We start from the raw sequence: 20,742 nt of genomic DNA, 5'->3' as shown, positions 1-20,742 counted from the left end.
GTCATGGGTAGTGTGAGCACTGTGAGAACATCTTCCTAAAAGCCCAGAGAGAGGCGCTTGCTTCCTGTTCCATCCTCTTCTCCAGGTGCCTGTGCAGCAAACCAGGCACTTCCCTTGGTGGAAACTGGGGAAGGCAGAGAATGGAGTCAGGTCTCCTGTCCTCCCACCCAGGACACGTCAGCGGGTTTGGAACCAGGACCAGACCAGACACAAGGAGGTTCCCAGCCTGATCCCCCCAGGGCCAGGACGGACCAGTTTTTTCTTTTCACCTGCTTCTGGGAGTCACCTGACTAACCAGTCCTTGTCTACAGGCTGTTGGCCAAGGGCTGTCTGGCCTGCAAACACACCGACACTGAAGGGATCTCCCACCACATGGCCAGGGCAGCTGTAGAACATTCTAGTTGCACAGGAGGTCAGAGGGGCCCAGACCCCAGTGCAGTGAGCTTAGCGAAGTGCTGGGAGCTGATCCCAGAGTCGAGATGCTCCCTGTAGCTTCCTTTTATGGCCCAGAGGCCATCAGTTTGAGCGTTTCTCTGAAATGGTCTGAGAATTCTCAAACCCAAACTCTGTGTCGTCCTGCTCATGGGGACAGGAGCCCCGGTGGTCAGGGCAAGGGCACCAACAGCATCTCCCTCATTTCTTGTCCCCCGAGTGCTCAGCTCTGAGCAGCCGCTCTTGTTACAGTCCTGGGCTGGGATCCAGTTCAGGGGTGGAAAGGTCCCTCTTCAGCTTGTCTGGGCTTATTGGGCCCCACGCTAACCTAAGTGCATGCCCAGGCTCTAGTCTGGATCAGGAAGAGGAGGGTGGGCTCCTGAGGACAGTGCGGGGTCCCCCCCTGCCCTGCTGCTTTCGTTACATCCGGCACAAACGTGTGGGGTCGCGTTCTTCACCTCTGCTTACAAGCCGGCCCCTGCTGGGATTCCTCTAGGACCTGGGTGTTGACCTTCCTGTGTGTGTCCCCAGGGCCTCCCGTTGTGCCTGGCATGTGTGCAGGACCCCAGGGAGAACCTGCAAGTGAACGATCAGATCAGGCCAGCAAACCCCTCTGCGGGAACCCCCAGGCCATGGAGGTCACATCTCCTCATCTTTGGATCCGGGAGCTGTGCTATCCAGGGGGGCAGCCGCTAGCCAGTCGTGCCTGCTCACGTTTCAACTGATTAACGTACATGAAGTTAAACATTCCCTTCCCTCATCACACCAGCCACATTCCAGGTGCCCAGTAGTGCATGTTTATGACACAGAACACTTTCAGCATCACAGACAGCTCTCCTGGGCAGCTGCTCCAAGCCTGATGCAGGGGCTGCTCATGGACCCCATCTAAGCCAGCGTGTGTCCATCCCAGCTGGGATCTCAGGTTGACTCCTGTGCAGGTGAGGGCTATCAAGAGCCCATGGTTGACCCCTGTGCGGGTGAGGACTATCAAGAGCCCGTGGTTGGTCCGTGTGCAGGTGAGGACTATCAAGAGCCCGTGGTTGGTCCGTGTGCAGGTGAGGGCTATCAAGAGCCTGTGGTTGGTCCGTGCGCAGGTGAGGGCTATCAAGAGCCTGTGGCTGGTCCGTGTGCAGGTGAGGACTATCAAGAGCCCGTGGCTGGTCTGTGTGCAGGTGAGGACTATCAAGAGCCCGTGGCTGGTCCGTGTGCAGGTGAGGACTATCAAGAGCCCGTGGCTGGTCTGTGTGCAGGTGAGGACTATCAAGAGCCCGTGGCTGGTCCGTGTGCAGGTGAGGACTATTAAGAGCCCGTGGTTGGTCCATGTACAGGTTAGGGCTATGATGATCCCGTGCAGATGGGGAATCGTCGGGTGAAGGGAGATCCTTTCACTCATTGAAGCTTTGCAGCTGTGGTCAAGGTCTTGTTGAAGGGCTCTGACTCCACGGAGCCCAGGGAAGATCTGAGGATCTGGAGGAAGAGCAGGTGACACCAGGTGAGCCAGCTTGGCCTCAGCAGGAGCAGCAGGAAAGGGGGAGCCCCTCTCTCCATGCTTGTGTCTCTGAAGATTGGATTGTGGACAGAAGTTAGGATTCGAAGAGCGAGGACGAAGACACGCCAGGTAGGGAACAGCTCTCAGGTGTGTCCCACAGGAGAGGGTTCTGGGAGCAGTTATACCTGCAGCCTGTACACTGAGGACGGGGCTAAGAAATCCGAGAGAACAAGGAAATGTGTTTTCATATTTTAAAGACGTAAGCATAAGGGCTGTCATGTCTATTGGCTTCAGAGGGACTGTTTGTAATCATCTTTCTTGCTTTGTTGTTTAAGATGATCTTTCCCCGAGACCTGCTCTTTTCTGCTCTGCGTCTGCCAAGCAGCAAACCTGGCTCGTGTTTGAATCTCGTGTGTTGGGAACTGAGCAGGGGAGTTACCGGGTCGGGTGTGGTATGACCCCTGCCAGAGGCGGTCTGGTGGGACACAGTCTGTCCCGCACACTTGAGGTGGAGACAGAGTGCTTCCCTGCGACAAGTTAGTTTCCTTTCTTGCCTCTGTGGAGACATGTGGAGGGCTTGGGTCACCTCGCGGCAGCGTTTCTCAGGCTCTGGAGATGACTCGTGTACGTGAGAACCAAACAGAGCACTCAGATGGGAAGAGAATTCCATGCGGTGCGAATTCAGAATATGTTAAGCAGTTAGGGTTAGAAATTGCGCACATTTCACTTTCCACTTTGTAAAAAAATAAAACAAATACAACTTGTATTATAGTTGAAAGAGCAGTGTCTTCCGTCTCTTCTTGCAGGAGTACATAAAGGCACAAGAGTAATGATGCTAACATGAGGCGACTGGCTTTTACCTGAAAGCCACAGGCAGGGTTTGATGACGAGTGAGGAAGAAGGAATGTGAGCAAGGAAAAGGGGGGGCAGTTTCAGGTCTCTGTCCATTGTGCCGGTGTCAGGATGGGTCGTACTGCAGGTGGGGTGGGGGCAGGGTCCCCACTCTCAGCCTCTGTCATCAGACTCCCGCTCCTCACAGGCCCAGAGGGCGGGACTTGGCCTTTCTCGCCGGAGTTACGTACATTAACTTCCCCAGTGGGAGCTCTGCAAGAGAGGAGCTTCCCTGCCTTCCCCTGGACCTCCCTTGCCCACAGGATAGTTTCTGGACTGGAAGGTTGGGTTGGACTCTGTTTCAGCAGCTCACTTAGCAGGGCCCAGTTCCTTCCTCTTGTCCCTGGACGTGCGTCCCAGAACCCAGGACTCCGGATCCCCGATCTTGGACACCAGCTCCCCCAACTGACCCTGTGTCTTGATCTCATTCTTCTGAGTGACCACAGAGCAGAAGGGACATGACAAACCTTTCCCATGGGGCTGCTTCGGCCATGAATTGATGCACTAGTGGCCGTGGATATAAGCACAGTTTAGGTACATAGGTTTTTCTAGATAACCCAGGCAGGAAACATCTGCTTCATCCTTGAAACTGTTCAGCCAGACCCACTCTCGGGAAAAATAAGTATACTGGAGTTTCCTAATGACCCAAATGACCACGAGGGCTTGAGGTTTTATCCTCTTTGCTTGCATAGACCTGTCATGTACCTAGTATTTCTCATCCCTCTACAAGGATGTGGCCTACAGCATAATACAAATATGAATATGAATATAAATATAAGTAAATGGCTCTTGGCCCGGAACTTCTTTTTTTTTTTAAAGATTTTATTTATTTATTTGACAGAGATAGAGACAGCCAGCGAGAGAGGGAACACAAGCAGGGAGAGTGGGAGAGGAAGAGCAGGCTCCCAGCAGAGGAGCCTGATGTGGGGCTCGATCCCATTACGCCGGGATCACACCCTGAGCCGAAGGCAGGCGCTTAACCGCTGTGCCACCCAGGCGCCCCTTGGCCCGGAACTTCTGATATCTGAGATGCTATTTAGAATAAGTGGTGCAATTGGTCATTCAGCTTTGACCTGAGCTGGTGAAATGAACCAGATCTGGGGCGTCCGCTATCGTAGCCACCAACTACCCGTGGCCTTCGAGCACCTGGAATTCAGCTCCCCTGAATTGAGATGTGCTCTGAGTGTAAAATGCACCCTGGAGGCTGAAACCGGAGTAAGAAAGAGAACTTCAATTATTTTATCGAGATTTTTAAAACACTGTCTTACTGACGTAAATGCATGTTGGACTGATACCATTTTTCCAATTACAATTCTTTTGACTTTTCTCCTTTTACTGAGTGTAATGTGGCTACTAGAAAATTTATGATTGACGCAGGTGGGTCCCATTAGATGTCTGCCAGACGCTGCCAGACTCGGCTCAGAGAGCCTCCAGCTCGGGGAGCCGGTCCCACCTGGCCGCCACTCAGACCCGCAGCAGCAGCTGAGGAGTGGAAGCAGTCAATGGGGAGCTCAGTTCAGCATCTCATGGGACAGTCCAAGCTACGATCTGGTTAAGGAAAAGGAAGACTTGGTCATCTCTCCAGCGTGGGTATTGAAAATCTAGTCCTGCCCACAGCTCTGGGAGCAGAGAGCCCGAGTGCCCCCAGTGTCTCTAGGTGCACGTGCTGTGCTTGGAATTGAGCTGGGGTCAGAAACACTTGCTGTATTAGTAAAATAATTGTATGGCTCTCTTGTATTTGCCTTTTGTAGAACCCTGAGAAGTTAAAAACAAAATTGCACAAGATTGGGTGTATCCTCTGTGAGAAGCTTCTCGGGCTCCCACTCCCTCCAAAGGTGACTCAGTTCTGGAATCAGAATGATCCACAAGGGGCACCTTCTGTGAAAGGGTTCTCTTTCCACCCTACCATACCAACATTCACCTCTTGAATCTGATTCATTTTAATTTAATTCTAGGAGAAAAGCGATTTACTGATGACAGAAAGGTTGTGCCACAAATGGTTTTATTGAGCATTGACCAAAATTTCAAAGGGAGATACACGTTCAGAAAATTTGAATTTGAGTGTTTGCAAATCTCAAGAATTGCCTGTGGCCAATAATTACAATTTTTTTCTTGTCTTCTGGACAAAATCGGACATGTATTTAATTTCATCAACATTACTCTGTGTATATTACTCCATATATATATTTGTAAAAATTCATGCTTCATCTTTAAACCACACCATGGAAGGTAAAATTCCCATTTCAACTCGACTCATATTTTCTGAAGATTAAAGCCTTCAGCTTTACTAATTAATAGTCACCCGTCACTAATATCGGTGCAAATTCTCTTTCACTTTAGCTCAGCTATTTAGAACATGCAGGTCCAGACTGATGGACACACAACCTATTTGCTAAGGAGCCATGGGGAACCAAGCCAAGGGGGATGGCGTTTGGCTCTGCTTCGTTCCCATCCTATGAGATAGGTTCCTCACTTTGATTTTATTGCCACTCAGTGACTAGAAAAAGAAATCTCTTATTGCTACCATGTTTTATTGCACAGTGAAATATAAAAATACAGGTGTATCAAAACCATGAAGCCAATTTTAATGTATTTAACATTCAAAATACGGGAAGGTCATAACAACAATTCATAAATTATACATGTTTTAAATATAGTTATTGGCGAGCCCTCAGTGAAATTTGAGGGGTTTTTGTTGTTGCGCCTCACTTATTTTGTGTTTTTCTCTTCAAATAGAGAAAGCCCTGGTGGATTTTCGGGCTTGAGCGACACCTGAACTTTTGGTGAGTGCAGTGGTCATAAACACAGCCGGCCGCTAGGTGGGGCTGTGTCAAAGACTATGCCAGCTCTTCCCTCTTCCCTGTCCCCACCCAGGCTTACCCCCTCCTCCATTCTACTATCTGAAATGCCCAGCAGAGGGCAAGGACCCATCTGATTCCACAACTGCTCAGTTCAGTAAACATTTCTGTCTCTTGCTAACTAGGGATATCTTCACCACCTGCTCCTCACAAGACTACTAAAAATTAGAGCAGTTTAAACTCATAGGTAAATGTTCAGCTTGCCTTCTTTCTGGAAACCTTTATCCTTTTTTTAGGGAGGAGAGCGAAAGAGGAAGAGGGAGAGAGAGAATCTTAAGCAGACTCCAGCCCAAGGAGGAGCTCCATGCGGGGGCTCCATCTCATGACCCTGAGATCATGACCTGAGCTGAAACCAAGAATCCAATGCCCATCACTCTTCCTTTCCCATTGCTTCCCCACCTCCTTTGGGCTCTTGACTGGTGCCCTTGTGGAAGGTCTCCCCACCATGCCAAACCTCAGGCGGAATCTATTCCCTATGGAAAGCGCCTGTCTCGACTCTTGATTTCCCTCGCAAGACATGTAACACAATCTCGTCCTTTTTCTTGGCTTTGTGGGGGGAAAATGATACTACTAATGTGTGTCTTAACCTTTTGATATGGAAAAGGATGTGGCTACCCCAGAGTGCAAAAAAAAAAGCAAAGGCTTCAAAAATCATACTGCCCCCTATGTCTGGTCTTATTTCCCTCCTTACAACATTTTTACTGATTCACTGCTTAATGATCGTGAGACAACGTCTCTCTTATAGGCATCATTAATTGAGTCCTGAGTTCGATGTTCAGGACAGATTTCTGTGGGAAGGTTTATTGACTGTGGAAAGAGCAGAGAGAAGCCACTGAAATGCAAAAGGAATATGTGGGCCTCTTCTATGTCCAGGCTCTGCATTCTGACCAGTGGCTGAGTTTGTTTTTTCTCTCCAGTGGGTATGACCTCAGATGTAGATACACCCAATGACAACCTCATGATTTCTGCTACCCTGAGGAGTGTCCAAAGTGGGCATTCGGTTCAGATAGAATCCGAAAGAGGTGCTGAGAGGTTCAGCTACACAATTGGCATCATGGACTCCCCTTGGTTGCCCTCTGGCCACCCTACTAGGAAGTAGATGTGGGGAACATGCAAAGAATAGATGTGGGCATTTGCAAAGAATCTGTTCACCAACACAGGAAGTTCCAACTGCCTGCAAAACTTGGATTCTGGATTGTGGATTTGAGAAATAGAAAGCCCTCATTTATTTATTGGCACTGGGCCTAGGGCTGCTCTTTTCATGGACCCCAAGTTCTACCTAGTGGGGATCATCCTGGGTGTGCATATTTAAAACCTTTCATTTTCTAACGTCAGCATTGTGTCCTGGATGAATTCCTAACCTTGTGACCAGGCTTACCAAAGTAGTACTTTACCAAAGTAAGGGGGTTGTTTTATGCCATTATTTTCTGGGGCTTGATCTCACGAATCTGAGATCATGACCTGAGCCAAAATTCAGAGTCCGAGGATTCACCAGGTTCCCCGACTACGTACACTTTTTTTTTTTTTTACCATGTATTGTAGTTGCTTGGTTAAGTCCATGGCACTTGGTTTTGTTCTAAAAGGTTTCCTTCTTTATGTATATTTGGAGCTGGTTCCTTCCGTTTCCATTGCTACTTTTCAAGAACAGATCAAAATCCTGTGTCTATTGAGTGCCCATCCATGAGCCAGAACACACACTGAACCCTGCATTTTGGGGAGTATTTAAAATACTTCATTTAGGAAAGTACTAGTTGTATGTATTGCCCTCAACCCGTTCACTATTACAGAAACGCGGTGGTGAAAATACAGTGATATTTCCCCCCTCATTATTCAGTGAAGAGTCTGCTTTACATACACATACTGACCAAAAAATTCACAAAGGTTGAGGGGTAACTAAGTACGTCCTCTCAGCTACACATAGAGAAAAATCAGGTAGTATGCATAGACGGAGAGAGAATGACAGAATTTCATTAGTATATGCTTAGAGAAATAGGATTTGAAGAATGGAATTTCTGTGAACACTGGTCTTCATTTCATCTGGGACCCATTTTAAACTTTGTTCTAGAAATGGCTGGTGACTCCGGAGGGTAGAATGGGTGGGGATGGTGTTTTAAATCAAGAGTGGGACCTCTATTTATTCTCAATCTATTTTTCTTTTCCCTCTTCACCCTGAAGTTTGGCTAGTGACTCTATTTGGTGGGGGCAGGTCATCCCCCCTCATGTTGTTTATTTTCAAAAAAAAGAGTGAGAATGTGTGAGACTGGGGTTCAACTTTCGAAACAAAGCGTTTACTCTCCCATGCCCCCTTTTCTGTGAACACAGGCCCCTGTCGACACCAGAAGTTGGCCGCTGTGCAGCTGCATTGACTCTGAAAGGTCTAGGATGACACCGTCGCCATCGTGACTTGAGCCGCACGTCTGCTGTCCTTTCCAGTTGTGACTCTTTGAGCTGACCCATTCCTACCAATTGGTGTTTGCTCTGCTGCTCCAGCTCGGAATGGGAAATTGCTGTGGTTCCTGCTGTGGTGGTATGTTCGTAACGATCTTCTGAATGCTGTTTGCCACGACTCAGTTCACTCTGAGAACTGTTTTCCTCATCGTTGAAAATTTCCTCTCTCCCAATTTCATCTACATATGTTTTATAGTTTTGTTTTATCCCTTGATTTCTACTGTTGGTGGTTCTACTGAGCTAGCAGCCTTGGTTTTTGTCCTCCGTGGAGAGCAATGGGCTACTTCCTATGATCTCCTGCACCCCTCACTTGTCCCCCCTAGGTTCTCATGCGGGGAAAATATGGCAGTGTCTATGTTCGTTGAAGTTTTTTTAAGTATCCTCAATTCTATATTCACATTATGCATTTCTGAAATTTAGAGCGAACCCAGAAAGGTTGATATGGAGGACATTTATCATTGTTTTCTCAGTGTCTTACAATGTCTGCCCTGTACCGTTCATCCCCAAAGGGGTATGGATTTCAGGATTTGGGGGACATGTGGGTTCGTTCCTATCAATAGTTGCCCCAAAGAGATCCTCAGAATATGAGAGTCTATGTTTCAATTTGTGACCCCCAAACACACATTTCCAGTTCTAAGAACTTTGGGTGTTATCCAAAATGACATTTTCTAGAGATTTCCATGATATGCTACCACCCATCCCATTCAGTGCCCCAGACGTAAGTATGGTGACAATAGCATGACCTTTTTTTCTCAGTGACGCAATGAATAGCCGGGCTTTAACGTATGGTGAGAGATGGGTAACTGGTTAATGGATCGAGTTAATGAGTGATCGATAACCAAGTACACAGATTGTTAGTGATGCACAAAGAAAAATAGGTGATGTAGACACAAGAGCAGAGACACACACATTATATATATAAGTATATATGTATATAGAGATGATTGCATACGTTTGCACATAGGATTGTAGCTTGAAAACAGAACGTGTCTACATTAAAGTGGTTTTGATGTAATGTGTTTCTTAGTTCTCCTGAACTTTCCTCCAGATCTCTTCCCAAAAGCTAAGGTATGGGTTTTTTTTTTCTATGAGTTGACAAGGGTCTCAGGAACTCCTAGTTTGTTTGGAGGCACTTCTATTTGTGTGAGGAATAAATAATGCAAGATGGCATTGTTTCACATGTTTGAAAACACAAGATTTTGTAACAGTGACCCTCCCTTCCTTTACACTGGGATTCATCTCATTTGATCTGCTGACCTTAAGACAGGCAACTGGAACATTCTAGAGAACAGTCATGGATATTTGTGGACAAGGGCCCCAGAGAGTGGATTCAGGGAGACAGCAATAGGTTTGCTCATTTGCTTTTTTTTTTTTTTTTTGTTGTTGTTTGTCTCTGATTCTGTCCAAAGGAAATCGTGTTGGGGTAAAATGCTTGTATTTAGGCAAAGCAGCTGTGTGTCACAGAGCAATGGTCTGGGAACTCAGACTCCCAGATTTGAGTCCAGCTCTGGAACTTGTGAAATTGTGAGATCTCAGACAAGACCTAGACCCTCTAATTCACCTTTCTGACCACGTGACAGGTGTTCATTCATTCAATGCTCATCACACACTTATGCGATGATTTGTTTCCTCTCCCTATTCCTCAGGTGGAGGAACGGAGGCACAGAGATGAATGTGACCAGGTTCATGAACTCCTCTAAGAAAAGGAGCCAGGAGGTGAACCCAGGCCTGCAGTCCAGTGCTCGTGCTCTAACTACTGAACCGAACTGCGCTTATGACTCAGCCATGGGATCAGTAGTTACTGTGCAAAGAAGCTTTAGCATCTGCGTGGATGTCAGGAATTCCCTGAGCCGAGGGGAATCCCAAACACTGTTTGTCATTATGAGGTCATCTCAGGGGTCACATAGCCCAGGGAAGCTCTTAAGCCATAGAAGTCCAGATCTTGCCATAGTCATTCATCTGAAAAGGACATAGAAAGCCTGGTCCGTTTGAAGCCGTGATTGTGTTCAGTTCAAAGATTCTGAGGGTTTGGAGGCACCGTGTAGGACAAGCCAGTCAAACTCTGTTTGAACGCTGGGCTACTCCTCAGCACCTGACCTCAATCCGGTCAGAATGGAGGAGACCCTTTCATGGTATTTGATGGCATTGTCAGTATGAGTAAGCCCTGGTCATGCCGAAATCCTGTGAGCTTGGGGACACTCCCGGGACAAGGAAAAATAAGACTCAAAGAACCAGTTCATGATTAACCTTCTGTCCAGAGCTGGTCAGTGCCTGGCCAATCAGTGTCATGGCATGGTCACTCTTCAGGGCATGGCACAAATAGAATAAGAATAGGGAGCATGCTGGGCGGTGCCTGGCTGGCTCCCCCAGTGGAGCATTTGACTCTTGATCTCAGGGTCGTGAGTTCAGTCCCCATGTTGGGCATGGAGCCTATTTAAAAAACAGAGAGAAAAGAATCGGGGACATAGTGTTGTAGATTTGATAACATTCTCCCCATAAGCCCTAAAAAAATGCTTGAATGCCATGAACTACACACTTTAGGGACAGTGACCAACAAGAACTCAAACACTCGTAACAGCCTGCTGTCCATCATCCTTGTTTGGACGCGCTTGTCCAGCTGGGCCAGGGAGTGTCCACGCTCCAGTGGGGGCCTTTGCTCCTTCCAGAGCTCTCCCATTTTTGGCTAGTAAGTGCAAGCATGGAGAGAGGCCATGCTTCATGACCATATACACATAGCCTTGCAAAGCAAGACTAGAAGTCAAACAGCATCAAATGAATAATGGTGCTTGGTTTTCAATGACAGAACTTCATTATTGACAAATCGTCAACAATTGATGAGCTTCCTCACAAAGGATGTGAGATGAAATGCAACAGAAAGTCGTGCTTAGATCTGAATCTAAGTCTCTCAATAAAAGGTTGCTTATTATCATGTGCAAAATAGTATACAGCAGATGATAGATTTAAATGCAAAAGCAGGTCTGGGTGATCCTTACGGAGAGTTGTGAGGGGGGAGCTTCTCCAGGGTGTGGGTATGGAAGGGTCCCTCTCTATGTGTCCCTTGTATATTCCTGATTTTTTTAAAAAAAGATTTTATTTGAGAGAGAACTAGAGAGCAGGAGTGGTGAGTAAGGGGGATGTGGGGGGGGGGGGAGAAGAGGGACAAGCAGGCACCAAGCTGAGTGCAGAAACAGAGGCCCAGCTCGATCCCAGGACCCTGAGATCATGACCTGAGCCAGGTCAGACACGTGACCCACTGAGCCACACAGGTGCCCCTGAGGGGTCCCTCTCAAAGGAAGTGGGGCTTGGTCCCCTTCCACCGCAGGGTCTAGAGAAGGATGAGGAGTCTATAAAGACTGGATCTGGGGGAGGAAGGAAGGAACAGGGTAGGTGCCCATTCAGAGCCAGTGCAGTCCCGGTTCACTCTTAGCCAGGCCTTAGCCCAGGCAGTTTGGAGACTTACTCAGATCAATACCAGTGAGATACTAGAGGTCATAGGCTTAATTTATTAAACCAGCAAAGCACTAGCCCAGGTGGCCATTTTCCCAGTTAACTCACAGCAACTGCTCAGCCAGGGTTGGTCAGCTGAAGGGAAGCTAATTCTTGGTAGAGCTGTCATGTGACAATTAGTTTGGAATGTCCTGGGTTCTGAATCAGCTTGGGAGCCCCGCAGACCACTGGTCCCTGAGGGTGCTCAACTGGCCCCCAGGAAAGCTCCACGTCAGACAGCTAGTAGGGTGAATGCTGTGGGAGGATGGCCACAGTTGGGCTTCCCCTGGCCCTTCAGAGGGGCTTCTCATGGGGCATCTGCACTGAGTTCTGGGTCAGGGGTTGAAACCTAGAGGTGCGAAGGTGAGTTAGGATTTGGACTTTGCTGTTGGCCCAGGCACCTCCTCCAGGGCATCCACTGTCTCCCACAGACAACTCGGGGCTGGAGGATATGAGAAAGAGACGAGGGAGCCCTGCTTCGGGGCTGCAGGGCTTCATCTCAGGTGTCTGGGCAGGTGTCAGGTGTTCCGGGACCTCTCTCCCCATGGAACCAACTCCATTCCTGTCCCGGCTCCCCCACTCAACATTAAGTTGTCTCTATAGCTTGGCTTTGGTAAATAGTGCTGCCGAACATGGGCAGATATTTCTCTGAAATCTAGACTTGAATTCAAATGGATTTCTTATCCAAGAGTGGGATTGCTGGGTGTAATGGTAGTTCTTTTGTGAATTTTTTTGATGAAGTCCCATATTGTGTTTTCATAGTGACTGCATCCGTTTACATTCTCTGTGGGGTATTTGAAGGCTATATGAACCCTAAGACCTTCCTAAAGCCCTCTCTGACTCAGGTGGCTTTGCTAGGCAAATGATGAACCATGGGATCAAAAGTTTGAACTCGGATGAGCTTATCACCCCTTTTTCTATGGTCTTCTGATAGCGAGATGTCAACAGCTCTTTCTGTTGTCATGCATTTCCCACAGTCTCTGAGAAAACAAAAAACAAAAGTGAAAAAAAATCCATATTTTCTCTAGGTCTCTGGAAGCTGGCCAGGAGAATAAAGACGAAGGTTCACCCCACTTCTGACCCTATTGAAGGTACCGTGGAAATTCATTCATTAAGTTGATTCAAGAATAATTATTCTAGGGGCACCTGGGTGGTGTCCAACTCTTGATTTTGGCTCAGGTCATGATGTCAGGGTCATGAGATCGAGCCCCTTGTTGAGCTCCATGCTGGGTATGGAGCCTGCTTCAGATTCTCTCTCCCTTTCCCTATGCCCCTCCCCTGCTCACACTCTCTTTTTGTCTCTAAAAAAAAAAGAAGGAAGAAGAAGAATCATTACACTAGTTTTCAGTGCCCCATACTTAAGACAAAAATGCCAAGCCGTATTATTTTTGTTTCACGTGTGAAAATTTTAATTTAGCTGGTCACTCAGTTTATAACTGCAGTAGTCAAATGGCATTTGCAACTCAAGTCTGGTCACATTTCATGGTAGGTATAGTGAAGCTAACGAATGGATGTTAGTCTGTTATTAAACATTAGGAAAAATAGATCTTTTATTATTTTTAATGAATAGACGTTATTACTTCGAATAGGTTTAGATTAAGATAATAATTGAGCAGATAATATAAAAAGTTTCCCTATCACCCTTATCCCTTGGCGCACAATTTCCACAATCCTTAAAAGCTTCATCAGTGTGGAACACATGTCACAAATCACAAACCAGCGTAGCGATATTAATACTCATTGAAGGCCAGCATCGCTAGGAAGGTCTGCTCTGTGTTGTGCAGGAGTATGGGTTTTGACAAATGCGTAAAGTCGTGTATCCACCATGTACAGGGTAACTTCACTGCCTTAAAAATCCCGTGTTTAACCTCTTCATGCCTTCGCACTTTCTCTAGAAATCTTAACAACCGTTGACCTTTTGTCATCTCTATAGCTTTCCTTTCTCCAGAACGTCATCTAGTTGGAACCGTAAAGCACGTTCCTTTTCCAGACTGACTTCTTTCACTTTTATCTATACAGTTCACATCCGTCGATGTCTTTTTGTGACTTCATAGCTCAATTATTTTTTTTAATTTCCTTTTTATTATTGTTTGAGAGAGAGAGTGAAAGTGTGTGGGGAGGGGCAGAGGAAGAGGGAGAGAGAATCTTCAGCAGGCTCCATGCTCAGCAGGGAACCCGTCTGACGTGGGGCTGGATATCATGCCCCTGAGATAATGACCTGAGCCCAAATCAAGAGCTGGATGCTTAACTGAGAGAGCCCGCTCTGCGCTCCGGTAGCTCAGCTCTGTTTATCACCGAATCGTATTGCACCGTAAGGGTGTATTGCCGGTTGTTTCTCTGTTCACCTAGTGAAGGACAGCTTAGTCGCCTCTAGATTTGGTGTTCGTAAATCAAGCCGATAGAAGCACTCCTGGGCTGGTTTTCATGTGGACACATTTTTCAACTCAACTGGGTAAATACCTAGGAGCGAGATGGCTGGACGACACAGCAAGACTGTGTTTTGCTTTGTAAGATTTGATAGAATTCACCAGTCAAACCATCTGGGGCTGGCTCTTCCTTTCTGGGAAATGTATTAACTATTGGTTAAATGTCTTTGATACCTGCCTGTTCAGATCATCTATTTCCTTTCAGTGGGTTTTGGTAGTTTTGTGTCTTTGAAGGAATTGGCCTCTTTCCTCTCAGGAATCCTAGAATTTTTCCATGTATTCCTTTAGAATCCTTTCAACGTGATGTCTCCTCTTTCATCTGATGTTAATGTGTGTCTTCCCTCTTTCTTCTTGGTTAGTCAGGCTAGAGCTTTATCCATTTTACTGATATTTACAAAGAACCAGATTTTGTCTTGGTTTGGTTGATTTTGTATGAGAGTTTTTTGTGTTCCATTTCATTGGTATCTGCAATCATATATATATTTTTCTCTTACTTGCTTTATATTACATGACTTTTTTAAAAAAGATTTTATTTATTTATTTGACAGAGAGAGACAGCCAGTGAGAGAGGGAACACAAGCAGGGGAGTGGGAGAGGAAGAAGCAGGCTCTTAGTGGAGGAGCCTGTTGTGGGGCTCGAACCCAGAATGCTGGGATCACGCCCTGAGCCGAAGGCAGATGCTTAACCACTGTGCTACCCAGGAACCCCTATATTACATGGCTCTTATTTGCCTTGTTTTCTAAGGAGGAAGCCTATTCACTTTGAATCTTTCTTACTTTCCAACACGATGACATTCAGTAGTATAAATTCTCCCAAGCACTGCCTTTGCATACATTTCTGTCAACGTATATTTTCATTTCGTTTAGTCAAAATCTTTTCAAGCTTCTCTTGAAACTTCCTCTTTGACCATTTTTTAAATCTCCAGCTATTTGGGGATTTCCCAAGATTTCTTGCTGTGGTTGAGCTCTAGTTTAATTTCATAGAGGTCTGAGAGCAGCTGTTGTATTGCTTCTACTCTGTGAGATGTGTTGGGGAGTGTTTTATGGCCCAGCATGTGGTCTCTTGCTGAATGTTCCAGGTGAGCTGGAGAAACAGTATATTCTGCTAGAGAGTCTGTGCTCCAGGAAACCTGGATTCCCTGTGTTCCCTTTCCTGTCTCCTCGGGGCCATGGTTTGCCCTGTGTCCTCCCCTCTCTATGGATCCCAGAGAGTGGTTGATTTTTCAGTGTCTTCAGGCTTTTTCTTGTTCGTAGGGTGGACAGTGATTTCCATGATCCTTGCATGTGGAGCCCTCTACTTTTGTCTTCATGTGCCTTCAATCTCCCTTCTCCTGAAATGTGTCTTGACTTCAAGATATTTGGGCACACGCTGCTTCCATTCATATAACCAGGTCTCCAAAAACAACCGAGAAGCCTGTGTCTAGATGTCAGCTTACGTAGCAAAACACACATTTTCTTTGACATTTCACCTTTTACATAGGCTGTTATCCTAAGTTAGAGGTTTACAGAAATATCAGCCATATGCTTTCACTCAACGTGTTACCCTCCCAGAGGTATGGACTAGTGAAAATAGAGAATATATGTGTTTTTATATATATCCATTGAGTATCCAGCCTTTCACACACAATGACAGACCAAGAAACCCATTGACAGAGATGGATAGATACGCATGTACATAGGGAGTTAGTAACATAGAGAAAAGGTAACGTTTTGAGATGAAAAGAGACATATGAATTTCTGTATGTAGATAATTGCATTCTTGTGCACATAGAGCTCCAGCTTTAGAAAAGCACGAGCCTCTATTCATGTGGTTGTGAGGTAATGCACAGGCCAGGTCCCCTGAGTCTGCATCCAGCGCGCTGTGCAAAGGCGAAGCTCTGGTCGTTCGCATGACTGGGCAGCAGGTCTTAGCTTGAGGTGCTCACATGTAGAAGGAGGAACTAACACAAGATGATAGAGTTTCACACGTTGTAGAACACGAGTATGTTATGTACATAAGCTCTCTCTCCCACCAGTAAACTGGTGTTCGTCGTGTTGGACCAGATAGCTGCCAGGTCAGGCAACTAATTCATTCTGGAAGCATCATGCACATTATTTTGGGAAATGGCCACTTAGTGTGTCCTCAGGCAGTCAGCAAAAGCATTTCTGAGACCTTTATGTGACTCCTTAAACACTGGCTCTGGGTTAAGTTAAAGGGGTCCTTATTAGACAAAGCAGGTGTGTGTCATGGAAAAAGCACTGGCCTGGGAGCTTGGCCAGCAGAGTTTGACTGCAGCTCTGAGTTTTGTGAAGTTATGGCATCTCAGACGAGACATTTCACCTCCAAGGAACCTTCCTGAGCATTTCCACGGCATGCTTTACTTACACTAACCATTCAGTCCTCACCACCAATGCAGTACTTTGCTTGCTAAGGGCACTCTTCAGATGGAGAAACCGAGGCACAGCTCTGAATGCACCCAAGCACACAATCTCTTAAGTGGAAATGCCAAAATGTGAACCCAGATGGCTGGGCCCATGCTGCTACTCTGAGATACCGAACCGCACTTACCACACTGATGAGCGTAGCTCTGAGCCATGGGTTCAACAGAAACCATGCAGGATCTTTCCAAGGCCTGTGTATATATCTGAACTGCATGAGTCTACAGAGATCCCAAGTACTGTCTACCATTATGAGGTGGCCTCAGTGGTCACATGGAGGGCAGACTTGGGCACAGCCCTTAGTGTGAAAAGCACACAGAAGGTCCAAACTGTCTGTTCAGCTCACAGATTTTGAGATTGGGAGGCACGACATTGAAAAACCTGGGAAACCTCTCTCAGTGTTGGGTCACTTGTCAGCGGCTGGCCCCAAACGGGAATCAAGAGATAGTTTAGTGCTCTTTGATTGCGTGATCCCCCTGAGCCCCAGAAAGCCTCCAGTGCTGGCAATGACACACCCAAGCAACAAGGACAAATAAGAACTCAAAGTAACATTTGGTTACTAACCCAGGGTCCACTCTTTTTCCTGCACCTCTCTTACAGAGGTGGGGTAGAGGACGTCGGGAGGAAGCCAGGCCTCCCACTGTAAAGGACCATCCCATTAGTGGACGACTACTGCTAGCAGGGAGAGCCACCTGACTCAGTGAACACATACATGAAACACACGCTGGACGGGAAAATACCATAAGATTAATGGTGTTATTTTTATTTATTTCATATTTTTAAGTTTTTGGACTATCTTCTGTCTTTAGGGTATCTTTATTTTTCATTATTATTATTTTTTAATGGAAGTTGAGTTGACACACCATATTCCATTCATTTTAGGTGTACCTTTGCCTTCAATGGCAAAGCCAGAACTCTGTTTCTCCCTTCTTTGCTGCTTCTCTTCTCTGCATCTCCTTCCATGAAGAAGGGGGCTCACCAATAGCCAACAGCAGGCTTTTCTTTTTTAAATTCAAATTAGGTAACATATACTGTATTAGTAGTTTCAGGGGTAGAACTTAGTGGTTCATCTGTTGCGATAAAAGCCAGTTGTCATTCCATCAAGTGCCCTCCTTAAGGCCCATCACCCAATTACCCCATCCCCCCACTTCAGCAGCCCTCAGTGTGTTCTCTAGATATACGGGAATATTACTCAACTGTTGAAGGACTCAAATCTTGCCAGTGGCAAGTGCATGCTGTTAAACCAACCACATCCCTCACCAACCCCCCTTCACCAGTCCTCAGTTTGTAATATACACTGCAAATTACTCAACCATCAGAAGGAATCAAATCTTGCCATTGGCAACTGCATGCTGTTTAACCAACCACATCCATCTCCACTGTTCTGTCGTTCAAGTCAAGCAGAGCTCTCTGAGTCATTCATGAGATAGAGCACCGAGGGCGGGAAGGTACTCTGTGTCCTCTAGTCTGTCTCCCATTCGGCTGGCCAGTTGGAGGAGCTTTGTCCTGGCAGAACAAATGAAGAGACATTGCTACGGGCAGAGGGAGGGGTGGGGCTCCCTCACGACACCACAGTGTGCAACCAGGCGACCTATTTGTAGACTAACTGACTCACATTGACCAGGTTGCCTTAAGCTAGAAAGGCAAAGGTCTGTTTCTCCTGTTTCCTCATCCTCTTGTTTGCTTTTCCTCACCCATCGAGGAGGATGGCCCAGCAGCAGCTCAGCCCATGCTTCTTAACCAGTCACTCCCATACAGTCTTGTCCCGTGTCCGTATCAACAGTGATCACACAGTAATTCCCGAGCAGGACCAACAATGGACTGACACTTACTCTGTGTCCTCTTAGAGTCTACCAAGGGTGTAGTGGAGGAGCTTGGCAAGAAAGCCCTGCGGTCCAACACTTCCAGGGTAAGCTTGGCTGTCTTTGCCTGAGAAAGAAATGTTTCTTGCTTGAGTTTCCTCTTTTCGAAGGGAGTTCAGCTATGACAACATGCCAGTGTAGTTTTAGATGTGACACACCATTTTCTTGGGGCGTTGGGAGGGGAGGTTGTAAACTGTGTGGTAGGGGACCTTTTACTCCGAAGCGGTTTTTCCTCCCTGAATTAAGAGTTTTGTAATTGTGCTTCAGGGAATTTGAGAGATCCATTCCCCAGGAAAAGCTCATGCCTTTTCCACGGGTGCACTCTGTGCTTCCTTTCGGGGCCTTTGTCTTTCCTACTGTTTCTCCTTTGGTTTCCAATAGTCACCAAGAGAACCAGTGATGACACAGTACACATGTGACCTGACCCTCATCGTGTGTTCTTTTCTGTAAATGCAGGTGGCCCCAGCACCATGTGGAAATGGTACGTATTCTGGAATCAGTCTCTTGCTGAGGAAAAACTCTAGATGGTTAGGCAGGTGAGAGGGATGTCCTCGCTGTCCTCAGTCTGGAGAGCCACCTGATTCCAGGTTCCTGGTAGCACTGAGGCTCGGGGGTGTGGGTAAAAGCAGCCTTCCAGGTGAGAAACTATGTCCATGTGTCTCCAGTCCTAGGAAGCCAATGCATTCCCCGTGGGTGGTGTGGGTGTGTGTGCATGAGGCTTGGGGGTTAGGTGTCTTGTGTAGTGTGACTGTGTGTGTGTGTGTGTGTGTGTGTGTGTGTGTGAGAGAGAGAGAGAGAGAGAGAGCAAGACAAAGACAGAGACAAAGAGAGACAGAGACAGAGAGACAAAGACAGAGACAAAGGCCGAGAAAGATAGAGAGAGAGAGAGAGAGAGAGAGAAAGAGAGAGAGAGAAATGTGTTTCTTTAGGAGATATGTCAGGCAGATACTGCACGATATCACCTTTCTCCAAAGCCGTGTTATCACACTGCGCACTTTAGAGCCTTACTGCGGTGGGTGGCCCGGCAGGGGCACTTCAGTCCATGCGTGGTAACCAGCTGGCTCCATACACCCCAGCCTCGTGTCCGTATCAAGCAACAGTCCATGAATATTCTTGAGCAACAACAGGAATGTGCTGACGGGTACTCTGTGTCCTAGAGGCCTTGGAGGATGTGTTAGAACCCCTCAAGGAAGACAGCGGAGAAGGCACACCTCTCGTCATGGTGAGCTAGAAGTGCTTTGTCCGAGGAACGGATGTTGCTTTCTTGATTTCCTTCCAGTCAAATTCAGATGAAAATCAGACAATGTACATTTGAGATTATACATATATCTCATACAATTTTCCTTTTAGGGAGAGCGTTGAGTGGTTGTCTCTTGCCAACCGTTAGCTGATTCGAGGGGACGTTTACCATTGGCGACACCAAACCTGGTTCTAAACGCTGTGGTAGGATCCTGTCCCTCAGCAACACTTTCTCCTGCTTGGATGAAGCATTTTGTAGTCACCGTCCTGAATGCACTGGACAGACACATCCCCCAGGAAAAACAACTTCCTAAGGCATCCAGTTCACTTACTTTGGGGGCGTTGGGCTCAACCACTGTGTTCCATCTGGGTTCCTAAAGTCATTGAGGGAACTAAAGCTCAGGCAGACAGACAGTGTGTAGCAGGACCTGAGCCTCACGGTGTCCTCTTTTCCGTAACTGCAGGTGACACCAGCAACCAGCGAAAGCGGTACGTATTCTGAAATCAGCCTCTTCCTGAGACAAAACTCTAGATGGTAATGCAGGTGGGACATCGTTGCAATCCTCAGTCTGGAGAGCCACCCTGATTGCGTTGTGGGGTGTGGGGGACAGGAGATTTCCCAGGTGAAAAAGTGTGTCCATGAGTCTCCAGTCCTAGGAAGCCATTGCATTCCCTGTGTGTGGTGTGGGTGTGTGTGCATGAGGCTTGGGGGTTATGTTTCTTGTGTAGTGTGACTGTGTGTGTGTGTGTGTGTGTGTGTGTGTGTGTGTGTGTGTGAGAGAGAGAGAGAGAGAGAGAGAGAGAGAGAGAGCAAGAGAAAGGGAGACAAAGACAGAGACAAAGACAGAGAGGCAAAGACAGAGACAAAGAGAGAGGAGACCGAGAAAGAGAGAGAGACAGAGTGAGGGGAAGAGAGACAGAGAGAAATGTGTTTCTCCAGGAGATATGTCAGACAGATACTGCACGATATCACCCTTCTCCAAAGCCGTGTTATCACACTGTGCACTTTAGAGCCTTACTGCGGTGGGTGGCCCGGCAGGGGCACTTCAGTCCATGCTTGGTAACCATCTGGCTCCATACACCCCAGCCTCGTGTCCATATCAAGGTACTCTGTGTCCTAGAGGCCTTGGAGGATGTGTTAGAACCCCTCAACGAAGACAGCGGAGAAGGCACACCTCTTGCCATGGTGAGCTA

General features: G+C 47.0%; 1 long non-coding RNA gene across 1 annotated transcript; it reads left to right on the top strand.

The window, feature by feature from the left end:
- Positions 1–1,262: 1,262 nt before the first annotated feature.
- Positions 1,263–13,186, top strand: LOC123788203 (uncharacterized). Its single transcript, XR_006778447.2, has 4 exons — positions 1,263–1,487; positions 5,549–5,595; positions 7,993–8,197; positions 12,633–13,186. It is a non-coding gene; the product is annotated as an uncharacterized LOC123788203 (long non-coding RNA).
- Positions 13,187–20,742: the final 7,556 nt, after the last annotated feature.

The sequence above is a fragment of the Ursus americanus genome, chromosome 30 (assembly GCF_024610735.1).
Source record: "Ursus americanus isolate L20-20 chromosome 30, mUrsAme1.1.p, whole genome shotgun sequence".
Classification (NCBI taxonomy): domain Eukaryota; kingdom Metazoa; phylum Chordata; class Mammalia; order Carnivora; family Ursidae; genus Ursus; species Ursus americanus.
This window is presented reverse-complemented; position numbering and strand designations above follow the sequence as displayed.